Below are 11,225 nucleotides of genomic sequence, written 5' to 3'. Positions count from 1 at the left end.
GAGGTCAAGTTGCTGATGAACTCACTGTGATGATCCCTTCTGGCATTACAAAGTTGCAGATAGGGACTTGTTTACATCAGCTGTCTCGGAAGGTAGAGGGGAGGAGGGGTAGATGGAGAAAAAAGCTCATACACAGTTTATTGTGTCTTGAGTAGAAAGCAGCAGCTAAGAACTGGGAGAAGGAGACTGAATATATAATTACAAGTATGGAAAGAATTGTTAGTCTCACCATGTGCAGCAACATATAAAAAGTTTTGTTTGAGCGAACTACCCCTTTAATTCATTGCATTTATTTTGTTTTGTAAAAGTCCAAACTTATGAAGCGTGGCTTGAAACAAAGTATAAAATCATCCTGCTCCTTCTTGTTGTTGTCTCGGGATTTGCAAGTATTCTTGGCTGTATCTTCCTCCACCGGAAATGTAGGAAAAGGAGCGGGAATGGTAAGTGTGTAACAGTGCTTGGACGGTGGGATTTAAATTTTTGTCATTAGGTCTAATGGAAAAAGGGCTATAGGTGACACTTAGAGGGATTAGATGTCAGCCTTTAAAGTGTATACGGCAGATTGACGAACGTTTATAAGGTCTAGAGCAGGGCTGCCAAAAATTGTAGCTTTGTAATAGCTGGAGGACCTGAGTTTGACACCTGCAACTCAAGTTAACCCCTTAACAATAGCGGGTGTTCATGTACACCCCCGCCCCGTGTGCCTTAACAAAAACAAACTGGGGTACCACACTATGAAGCGAGCTCAGGAGCAGAGCTTGCTCTATACCAAGTACCAGCCTAGCCATCAATGGTGGGCAGCCAGTCAGTAACCCCATAAACGTCACACCGCGACCACAGCGTTTAAGTGTAAGTGACAGGAGCAGCTCCTGTCACTTACCGATCGAGACTCCCGCTGCAGGGGTCCCAATCGCATGGCCTTACTGCTAGAGGTATACAGCTTACCTCTGTTTAGGCTGGGCTCACACTGCGTTTTTGCAATCCGTTTTTTTCGCAAAAAACGGATGGAAAAAACGGATGCATTTGTGTGCATCCGTTTCGATCCGTTCTTCCATTGACTTCCATTGTAAAAAAAAAAACGGATCAAAACGGATCCATTTTTTTTTGACGGACACAAAAACGTAGCTGACACTACTTTTGTGTCCGTTAAAAAAAACGGATCCACACAAATGCATCCGTTTTTTTCATCCGTTTTTTGCAAAAAAAGGATAAATAAAACGGATTGCAAAAACGCAGTGTGAACCCAGCCTTAGTTAGATCTTTAGCGTTCTGATAGAGTCTGCCACAGTCTGTGTACGTAAAATTCCCCTAGGGAGACTTAAAAAATGTGAATAAATAAATAAATGTTTAAAAATGTGCCAAAGCCCCAGGATGTGCCAAAGACGCCAGGCTTGCAGATTTTTAAGTACATTTTATAAAAAAAATTATAATAATAATAATAAAAAGTGATACCAATTAATAAAAATATGATACTAACAGAAACTAGAGATCATGGTGCAAAAAACGATGCCCCATACAGCCATGTAGGTGGAAAAATAAAACGAGTCACAGTAGGGCCATTGTAATCACACCTATTTGGAAAGAAACATTTTACACTTAATAAAAATAGTAAAATATTAGAAAAGCTGTAAACATGCATATCGCTGTATTCAGACTGACCTATAGAATAAAGATTATGGGGGAGATTTATCAAACATGGTGTAAAGTGAGACTGGCTCAGTTGCCCCTAGCAACCAATCAGATTCCACCTTTCATTTTCCAAAGAGTCTGTGAGGACTGAAAGGTGGAATCTAATTGGTTGCTAGGGGCAACTGATAAACTTTTGATAAATCTTCCCCATTATGTCAATTTTAATGTAAAAACCATTACGTAAACACACAAAAAAAAGTGCAGAATTGCATTTTTTTGTCCCAAATTTACCCCATAATTTACTCCATAGATTTGGGAGATCTATCAGGGGAATCTATACCCCCTCATTGTTTGTTCAGTATAAAAATGCCCTGATCCATATAATATATGACGTGCGATCATGTGATCCATCTTTAGAGGCAACAGGGAACGAACAGGAAGACAACCCAGTTTATGACAATGTGTTGGACACAATGAAGGTACGTGAAATAGGATTACACCAAATTTTATTTGAAAATCTATATTGTTTCTCTTGTCCAGCACCAGACAACTAAAAGAGATAACGAAATCCCGGGGTAAGTGTTCTAGAAAATATAATGTATAGCAGCTTAAAGAAATAATATGTTCATATATATTTAACATAAAATTATAAAAAATATTAATACCATATTTCCCGGCATATAAGGCGACTTTTTAAAACCGAAAAATCTTCTAAGAAGTTGGGGGTTATCTTATACGCCGGGTATGGTTGCCCCATACAGTTGGGACGGGGGGGGCATAAATGGCCCCATCCCCACCGTATGGGGCAACCATTATAAAAAAAACAAAAAAAGTTAACTCACCTGGGGCCTGTAACCAGCGTCTGCACGTCTCCTGGCCCGTTCCCTGGCAGGGCTGCGGTCAGGCAGGGGTTAACATTTTCCAGCATATAAGGCGAACCCCTGACAATTTTCTTAAAAGTCAGGGGTCGTCTTATAGGCCTAGTCACCTTATATGCCAAAAAATACGGTAATAATAATAATAATAATGATAATAATATTCTTCCTCTTTTTTATTTACCTTGCAGGCAGAGCAACCAAAGGAAAATCCATTATATATGGTTAGTGCCGTAGTGTACCTAACAAACAGCTGTTATGGGTGTTCACATTGCACATAAGTAGCATCTGCAAGGTTCAAGGCTCAAGCATGGGGCTTTACGAAAATAAATATTCAGTGACTTAAATTGTCTCATTTATCAATACGTACTGTTTAATGTGACGAGTATGTACTGATAAGTACTCTTATTCCGTCAAAACTTTTTCTTTTTCAAATGAACTGGTGTCAAAAATTTTTACAGATTTGTAAACTACTTCTATTTAAAAATCTCAAGCCTTCTAGTACTTATCAGCTGCTGTATGTCCTGCAGGAAGTGGTGTTTTCTTTTAAGTCTGACACAGTGCTCTCTGCTGCCACCTCTGTCCGTGACAGGAACTGTCCAGAAAATCCCTATAGAAACCTCTATAGCTCTGCACTTTTCCTGACATGGACAGAGGTGGCAGCAAAGAGCAGCGTGTCCAACAAGAAAGAATACGCCACTTCCTGTAGGATATACAGCAGCTGATAAGTACTGGAAGACTGGTGATTTTTAAATAGAAGTAATTTACAAATCGCTGTAATGTTCTGACACCAGTTGATTTGAAAGCTTTTTTTTCCCTTGGAGTACCCTTTTCACGTTAGCCTTAAACAAACAGCAAAAACGCATTGTGAAACCAGCTAACTTGTTCACTGATAAGTCCTGGAAGGCTTGTGAATTTTAAATTTAATTCATTTACAGATCTGTATAACTTTCTGGTACCAGTTGATTAAAAAATAACATTTTTCTCCGGAGTACTCCTTTAATATTACTGTACAGTATCTGTGATGCACATACATGGGGGAGATTTATCAAACATGGTGTAAAGTGAAACTGGCTCAGTTGCCCCTAGCAACCAATCAGATTCCACCTTTCATTTTCCAAAGAGTCTGTGAGGAAAGAAAGCTGGAATCTGATTGGTTGCTAGGGGCAACTGAGCTAGTTTCACTTTACACCATGTTTGATAAATCTCTGTTTTAGGGTTCAAACCCACTTGCCGGGTCTGCAGCGAGTCTCCTTGCTGCGTTTTTGCAGCGAAACTCGCTCCAGATCCCAGCCCTATACTTTCATTAGCAGAGAAACTCGCAGCAGGGATGTACATCCCTGCTGCGATTTTGTCTGCAGCCCTCCCCATTAACCCCCTAGCCGCCGGACATTATACATTACCGGGTCCCCGTTCCTGCTTGCTTCGGGGCTCCCGGTGTCTTCACGGCCCGCCCGGCCAATCAGTGCGCTGCGGCGGGGCAGCGCACTGATTGGCCGGGCGGAACGTGCTGGGAGCCGCCGAAGCAAGCAGGAGCCGGGATCAGGTAATGTATATCCTGCCCGCCCCCCTGCAGCTCCGATCGCCCCCAGCCCCCGGCCGCACGATCGCCACCTTCCCGCCCCCCCCCCAGCACTGATTGCTCCCCTGCAGCTGCGATCACGCGGCCGGGAGCTGCGGAGGGCGATCGTGCGGCCGGGGGCCGTGGGGGGCGATCGTGTGGCTGGGGGCTGCGGGGGGCGATCGTGCGGCCGGGGCTGGGGAATTTTGTGCGGCCGGGGGCTGCGATCAGTGCTGCTGAGGGGGTGATCGGGGCAGCAGGGGGGCGGCCAGACTATACATTACCGGGTCCCGAAGCAAGCAGGAGCGGGGACCCGGTAATGTATAATGTCCGGCGGCTGGGGAGTTAATGGGGCGGGCTGCAGACAAAATCGCAGCAGGGATGTTCATCCCTGCTGCGAGTTTCTCTGCTAATGAAAGTATAGGGCTGGGATCTGCAGCGAGTCTCCCTGCAAAAACGCAGCAAGGAGACTCGCTGCAGATATGGCAAGTGGATTTGAACCCTTATAGAGATAATAATAAAATAAAATATTTTCTTCCAGGGTTTGCACTTGAAATGTGAGGAGACCTATGTGGAGCTGAAATCATAGAGAAGGAAATCCAGTCACACCTAAGGACACTAGAAGGACGAATGTTTATTTCATTGTTTGTCTAAACTTTTCCAAGCTCCTTTATCTATATATATTTATTATTATACAGATCAACTTATTGTGAATCACATCTTTTACTTACACTTGTATAATATATTGTTCATATGTAATAACCCTTTAAATAAAGTGATGTGTTGCTTATAGTGTGAATGAGCTTTATACTAAATGATGTGGTCACCAACATAATGAGTGGAAAGGAAATGGATGAACTCATAGTATTAAAGGGGTTATCCAGCATGGCCACTTTCCCCCTACTGTTGTCTCCAGTTTGGGTGGGGTTTTGAAACTCAGTTCCATTGAAGTAAATGAAGCTTAATTGCAAACCGCACCTGAACTGGAGACAACAGTAGGGGGAAAAGTGGCCATGTTTTGTAGCGCTGGATAACCCCTTTAATTGCAAACCGCACCTAATCAGGAGAGTCGTGCTGTCTCTGAAAGATAATAGCCATGTTTCTGTAGCACTGGATAACCCCTTTAAAAGAGAAGTCTAAGCTGTTTTTTAAACAAGTTATGCGGAGGGGGAGGGTAAACATGCTCTTATCTCCCCCGCTGCAGCGCTGGTGCCCCCATTCCGCCGCTCTGGTCGCTGGCGAGGACGCATACCAGGATCTACGGGGATAACATGTCGGTAGAATAAATAAAACATATTCTTTAGTACACCAAAAATTCAGAAGAGCTCCAATTCAAAACAAATTCCTAAAAGGGGCAAAAAAGCCATAAATAAAATAAACACCTAAAAGCCTCCCAAGAACAAAACAATAAAAGTCAAAGATATGACACAATTTCCTATATTATATACCATCTATTGACATGATTAAAAACACCCACTAAAACACAAAAAACCTGGGGTCCCATCCATTCCCATATATGTTGTACAATTACATACAGTAGTAGTAACAACAACAACGAATTCATATAACAGTGCTCTAGTACAATATATTAGCAGCCATTAGGATAAAGTGCATGTAATAAATAGGTAAAATACTGCAGTCTATAACTTTTATACTATTAAATAATGCAAAAATGACATGAAGAAATGCATGAATAAGGAATAACGGTGCAGGAGAATACGTGCAACACCGGCAGGTGTTCACTTTGCAATGGAGCTTAGTGGCGCAAAAAAGAAGTGGAAGATCCAAGAGAGAACACCGATCCTGCTCCAACCCCCAAAAGGAACAAAATAAAACAGTAAAAATCTTTAACCTTTCACACCACCTTCTGGCAAAGGAGGAGCTATCCTTACTAACTAAGGGTCTTTCCTTTTGCCCTACTGAAAAATTTAATGAACTTGATCTCTTTTTAGATCTTAATAGTTTTATTAGGAAACTCACTATTAAACGTCACTTTCTAATAAAGGAATCTACCCCCTCTTGTCCTTCCAAAGAAGCAAGTGCTCCAGTGATCTCACTTGATCCCCCTCCTATCAATACTAACCTCAGAAATCCTTCTACCTTTTACCCTATACATCATAAAGGCCATCATCTAGAGGCCTTCTCTTCTCTTGTAGCTGCTGATTTTAGAAAAATCAATCACAATCTTCATGTTCCATCTAATCTAAATAGACAAGAAAGACTGGCTATAAAAACTTTAGTATCCAATACGCAGATCGTAATTCGCTGTGCTGACAAAGGAGGTGGAATTGTCATCCAAAATAGAGACGACTACATCAAAGAGGCTCACCACATCCTATCGGATACTAATTACTACGAAACCTTGGATTCTGATCCCACATTCCAATATATAAATGAATTAAAAAACCTAATTGATAAAGCCTTCCAGGATGGCATACTGAGTGACAAAGAAAAGAAATATATTATCATTCCAGAACCCAGTTTAGCCATTTTTTATCACTTGCCCAAAGTTCACAAGAACCCAGATAACCCTCCTGGACGCCCTATCATTTCTGGCATCTCCTCCCTTACGAGCAACTTATCACATTACATAGATCTTATACTTCAAAAATATGTGGTCTCGCTCCCATCTTACCTAAAAGACTCGACCACTCTCATTCATGAATTACAAAATATACAGTGGCAACCGCATTATATGTGGATAACGCTAGATGTATCAGCGCTGTATTCCAACATACCCCACGATCAAGGAGTACGATGTATCTCTGAAATCCTGAGCACAGATTCTAACATGCATCAGCTACAAAAACAACTGGTTGTGGAGGGAATCAAATTCATATTGACGCACAATGTTTTTTCATTCGAAAGCCAAATATACCGGCAAACAAGAGGAACGGCCATGGGAACACGTTTCGCACCAAGTTATGCCAACCTGTACATGGGTGAGTTTGAAAAAATTTTTATACATCAAAACACCCCATGGCAGCCTTATATTCATTTTTACAAAAGATACATTGACGATCTAATCATAATTTGGAGTGGCAATGAAACACAAGCAAAGTGTTTTATCTCGAGCCTGAATGAAAATACATGGGGCTTATCCTTTACAGCGACTTATTCGACTACCCATATCGAATATCTTGATCTGGACATTAGTACATCAGAAGGCAGGATCATCACAAAAACCTTCTTTAAGAAGGTAGATAGTAACAGTTACCTGAACTACCAAAGTGCCCATGCGAGAACCTGGAGAAACAACATCCCCTTTAGTCAGTTCAAAAGAATACGCCGAAATTGTACTAACGATACCGACTACAGGGAACAAAGTCACCTCCTGGTCTCCAGATTTTTAGCAAAGGGATACCCGAAGAATGTCATCACAGCAGCACATAATAAGGCAAATGCACTCACCCAAATAGAGTGCCTACAATCAAAGCAAAAACCAACAAGTTCTTCCTACAATGAACGTTACAATACATGCTTTCTGACCACTTACAACCGTAACCGCAATAAATTAGAAAATATACTACAGAAACATTGGAACATATTACTGAATGATCCTTACATCGAACAATGCATCCCCCGGAGACCTAAGTTATTGTTCCGTCGAGCTAGAACCCTCAAAAGCATTATTGCTCCTAGTAAGTTGCGTGGAACCCAAGAATTAACACTTTCCGCCACCGAATCTGCCGGCAGACAGAAATGTCAAGTCTCCAGATGCAAATGCTGTGATAACCTTCTTTCCACCAATAATTTTAAAAGCCGAACAACAAATGAAACCTTTAAGATAAAGTATCCACTTACCTGCGCCTCGAACTATGTCGTCTACCTCCTGACGTGTCCCTGCGGCCTTCAATACATCGGTAGGACCACGATGCCTCTCCGAATGAGAGTTAATAAACACCGTTGGAACATAAAAAATGGTTATGAAAATCACAGCGTGTCTAGACATGCACTTACCATGCATAATTGCTCTTTTGAGAATTTTCTGGTCTGTCCAATTGACCACGTCCCTGCAGATACAAAGCAACGTTTTCAAACTCTAAAAAGGAGAGAAATGTATTGGATATACAAAGTAAATACACTAATGCCGGGGGGCCTCAATGAAGCTATCGAAATTAACATCTAATCTCTCCCATCCGACTCTCTACCCACAATTTCATTCCGTTCCATCTTCACCCTCGCCCTCTTACTAATAATTTATTCTGAACCCTAAACGTACCTTAGTCAAAACGGTCTCTATGCGACAAATAATAATAACCATCTACATATTTTTTATGCGATAAATAATAATAATCATCTACATATTTTTCATCTATAACCAGATTGAAATGTCTTCTAATTATATACAGACCTTCCAATGCGCTTGCGCGCACTCTTTTCCAGCGTTATCTATGCCGCGGCCACTAACATAAGCGCAGTACATGACATGAGGCGAGTCCCAATGTGCCTGCGCGAACGTGTCACTTTAGTGCGTCTGCGCGAATTTCTTTTATCTTTTTCCTTTCTCCAGCACGGAAACCAGGCGAGTCTCAATGCGCCTGCGCGAACTCTTCACTTCAGTGCGTCTGCGCCAACTTTTCAGCACGGACAGCAACGCATACGCAGTATAATAGAGTACGTTAGTTTCCACCTAACAACAATTTTCTTTGTATTTCTCGTTATTGCTATTTTAAAGTATTTTAAGTATTGATGTTTTTATCTTACTCTGTTTATTGTTCTTCCCTTTTTTTCTGTTTGTGTTTTATTCCACGGGCCGGATCTGACGAGTGACCCCGCCCCCAACCGAGCCTGGGCACGCTTTGTTTTTGATTCTATGTCCATATATACCCTTGTATTGTGTGTACATACATGCATTAGAACAATTCGGCTTGATAAAGAGGCATTGTAGCCTTGAAACGCGTTGCCATTATATGCATTAAAAGTATACCTTATCGGTATACATTTGTACTGAGACTTTTTTGCGCCACTAAGCTCCATTGCAAAGTGAACACCAGCCGGTGTTGCACGTATTCTCCTGCACCGTTATTCCTGATTCTGATGTCCTTCGACTGGTAGCTACCTGTCTCGGCGTCCTGGAGTGGCTGCATAAAGTCCTTTGTTTCCTGATGCTACTGTAGGTGTTGTGCCCTGAGGGCAACACCACCAGGTGAGTGCAATCCGCACCAAACCGTGTTTAATTTTATTATACCATACAGATTCACCCAGGGAGCGCCTTTCTTTGTGTTTTCAGCCTCTTTTTCCCCAATGAAGAAATGCATATGACTGTTGCCATACAACTATATACAGTAACTATACCAAATGTCTGCAGTGGGGTCCCCTCCGTTCCCTTACAAACATGGGGATTATCTTTTGTTATGCATTTGGTATAGTTACTGTATATGGCCATGTTCACACTACATAAATTTTCGTATATTTGCCGAGTGCAACAACGGCCTTGGTTATTACGAAAATATACATGGAATATTGCCCCTATGGGATCCCAGCCGGAGTATACACACATAGTAAACACTCTGGGCGGGACCTCTGACTCTGTCAATTTTCTGCGGCCGCCATTCATTGAATAGTGGCCACAGAAAACCCTGTCAGTGCACACTATGGAGCTCCATAGTGTGCTGTGGGGATGCGGGCGCGCACTGATCTGCCCGCATCAGAACTCTGGCCGAGATGATCTTTTCAGAGACTGGCCGTTCCGGCCGGATTACGGAACGGCTGGTCTCATACGAGGTCTGAACATAGCCTATAGTTGTATGGCAACAGTCATATGTATTTCTTCATGCCATTTTTCCATTTTTTAATAGAAGTTTTAGGCTGCTGTATTTTACGTATTTATTACATGCACTTTATCCTAATGGCTGCTAATGTATTGTACTAGAGCACTGTTATATGTTTGTTGTTGTTACTACTATGTAATTGTACAACATATATGGGAATGGATGGGACCCCAGGTTTTTGTTTTTTAGTAGGTGTTTTTAATCATGTCAATAGTTAGTGTATATTAAAGGAAATAGTGTTGTATCTTTTATTTTTTTATTGTTTTGTTATTGGTGGGTTTATAGGTACAGTGGTGCCTTGGATTACGAGCATAATTCGTTCCGGGACCGTGCTTGTAATCCAAATCCACTCTTAAACCAAAGCAAATTTTCCCATAAGAAATCATTAAAACATTCTGACAATTGGTTCCACACCCCAAAAATAATGATTTATTATTCTGAATAACATGTAAAACAAAAAAAAAAAAAAACATTCAGAAACAGCAGAATCTGTGATATTATAAGTTACTGTACAGTAATGAAGAGGATGGGAAACACAAGGGCGGACAGAGACTGCAGGGAGCATGAAGGAATGAGCAGGACATACAGTATGTGGGCACTGTATAGCAGCACTCTCTGTCCGGGGAGCAAGGGGTTACAGCTATGAAGAGATTTCCTCCACAGTCCTGTCCCCTGATGCAAGCCCCAGCCTGAAGTGGATCTTCTATGATTTGGAAGGTGAGGGTGAGACTCCCTGGGTCAGAGTACAGTGCTGTAGACCCCGCTATGCAGACCATGCCGCTACTCCACTTCCCCTCCCACCCAGTACAGGGAGCTCTTAAACCAAAGTAATGCTCTTAAACCAAGTCACAATTTTGAAAAACTGTGAGCTCTTAAACCAAAACGCTCTTAAACCAAGGTACCACTGTATTTCATTTCTTTATTCCTTAGGCCATGTTTAAAGGGGTTATCCAGTGCTACAAAAACATGGCCACTTTTCCCCCTACTGTTTTCTCCAGTTTAGGTGCAGTTTGCAATTAAGCTTCAACGGACGCTGTTAAACTACCGGCGGCCAAGCTGCTTTCAGGACATTCCTGCAGCCGATACCTCTGTATCGGCTGCAGGAACGTACTTTTTTTTAACATTGACTTGTCGGTACCATCAGGTGTACGCACAAATCAATTAGCCATTCTCATCAATGTAATATGCGGCCCCCGGCTGTACTTTACATTGTGTGAGCAGCAGTGTGTGTCCTGAAATAATAGGCAGGTATATTATTATTTAGATAGATGCTTCTCAATTCCAGTCCTCAGGCCTCACCAACAGGTCATGTTTTGAGGATTTCCCATACAAAGATCACCTGTGATAATACCTAATGCCTTGAGTATAATTATATTACCTGTGTAA

The sequence above is a fragment of the Dendropsophus ebraccatus genome, chromosome 12 (genome assembly GCF_027789765.1).
Source record: "Dendropsophus ebraccatus isolate aDenEbr1 chromosome 12, aDenEbr1.pat, whole genome shotgun sequence".
Classification (NCBI taxonomy): domain Eukaryota; kingdom Metazoa; phylum Chordata; class Amphibia; order Anura; family Hylidae; genus Dendropsophus; species Dendropsophus ebraccatus.
This window is presented reverse-complemented; position numbering follows the sequence as displayed.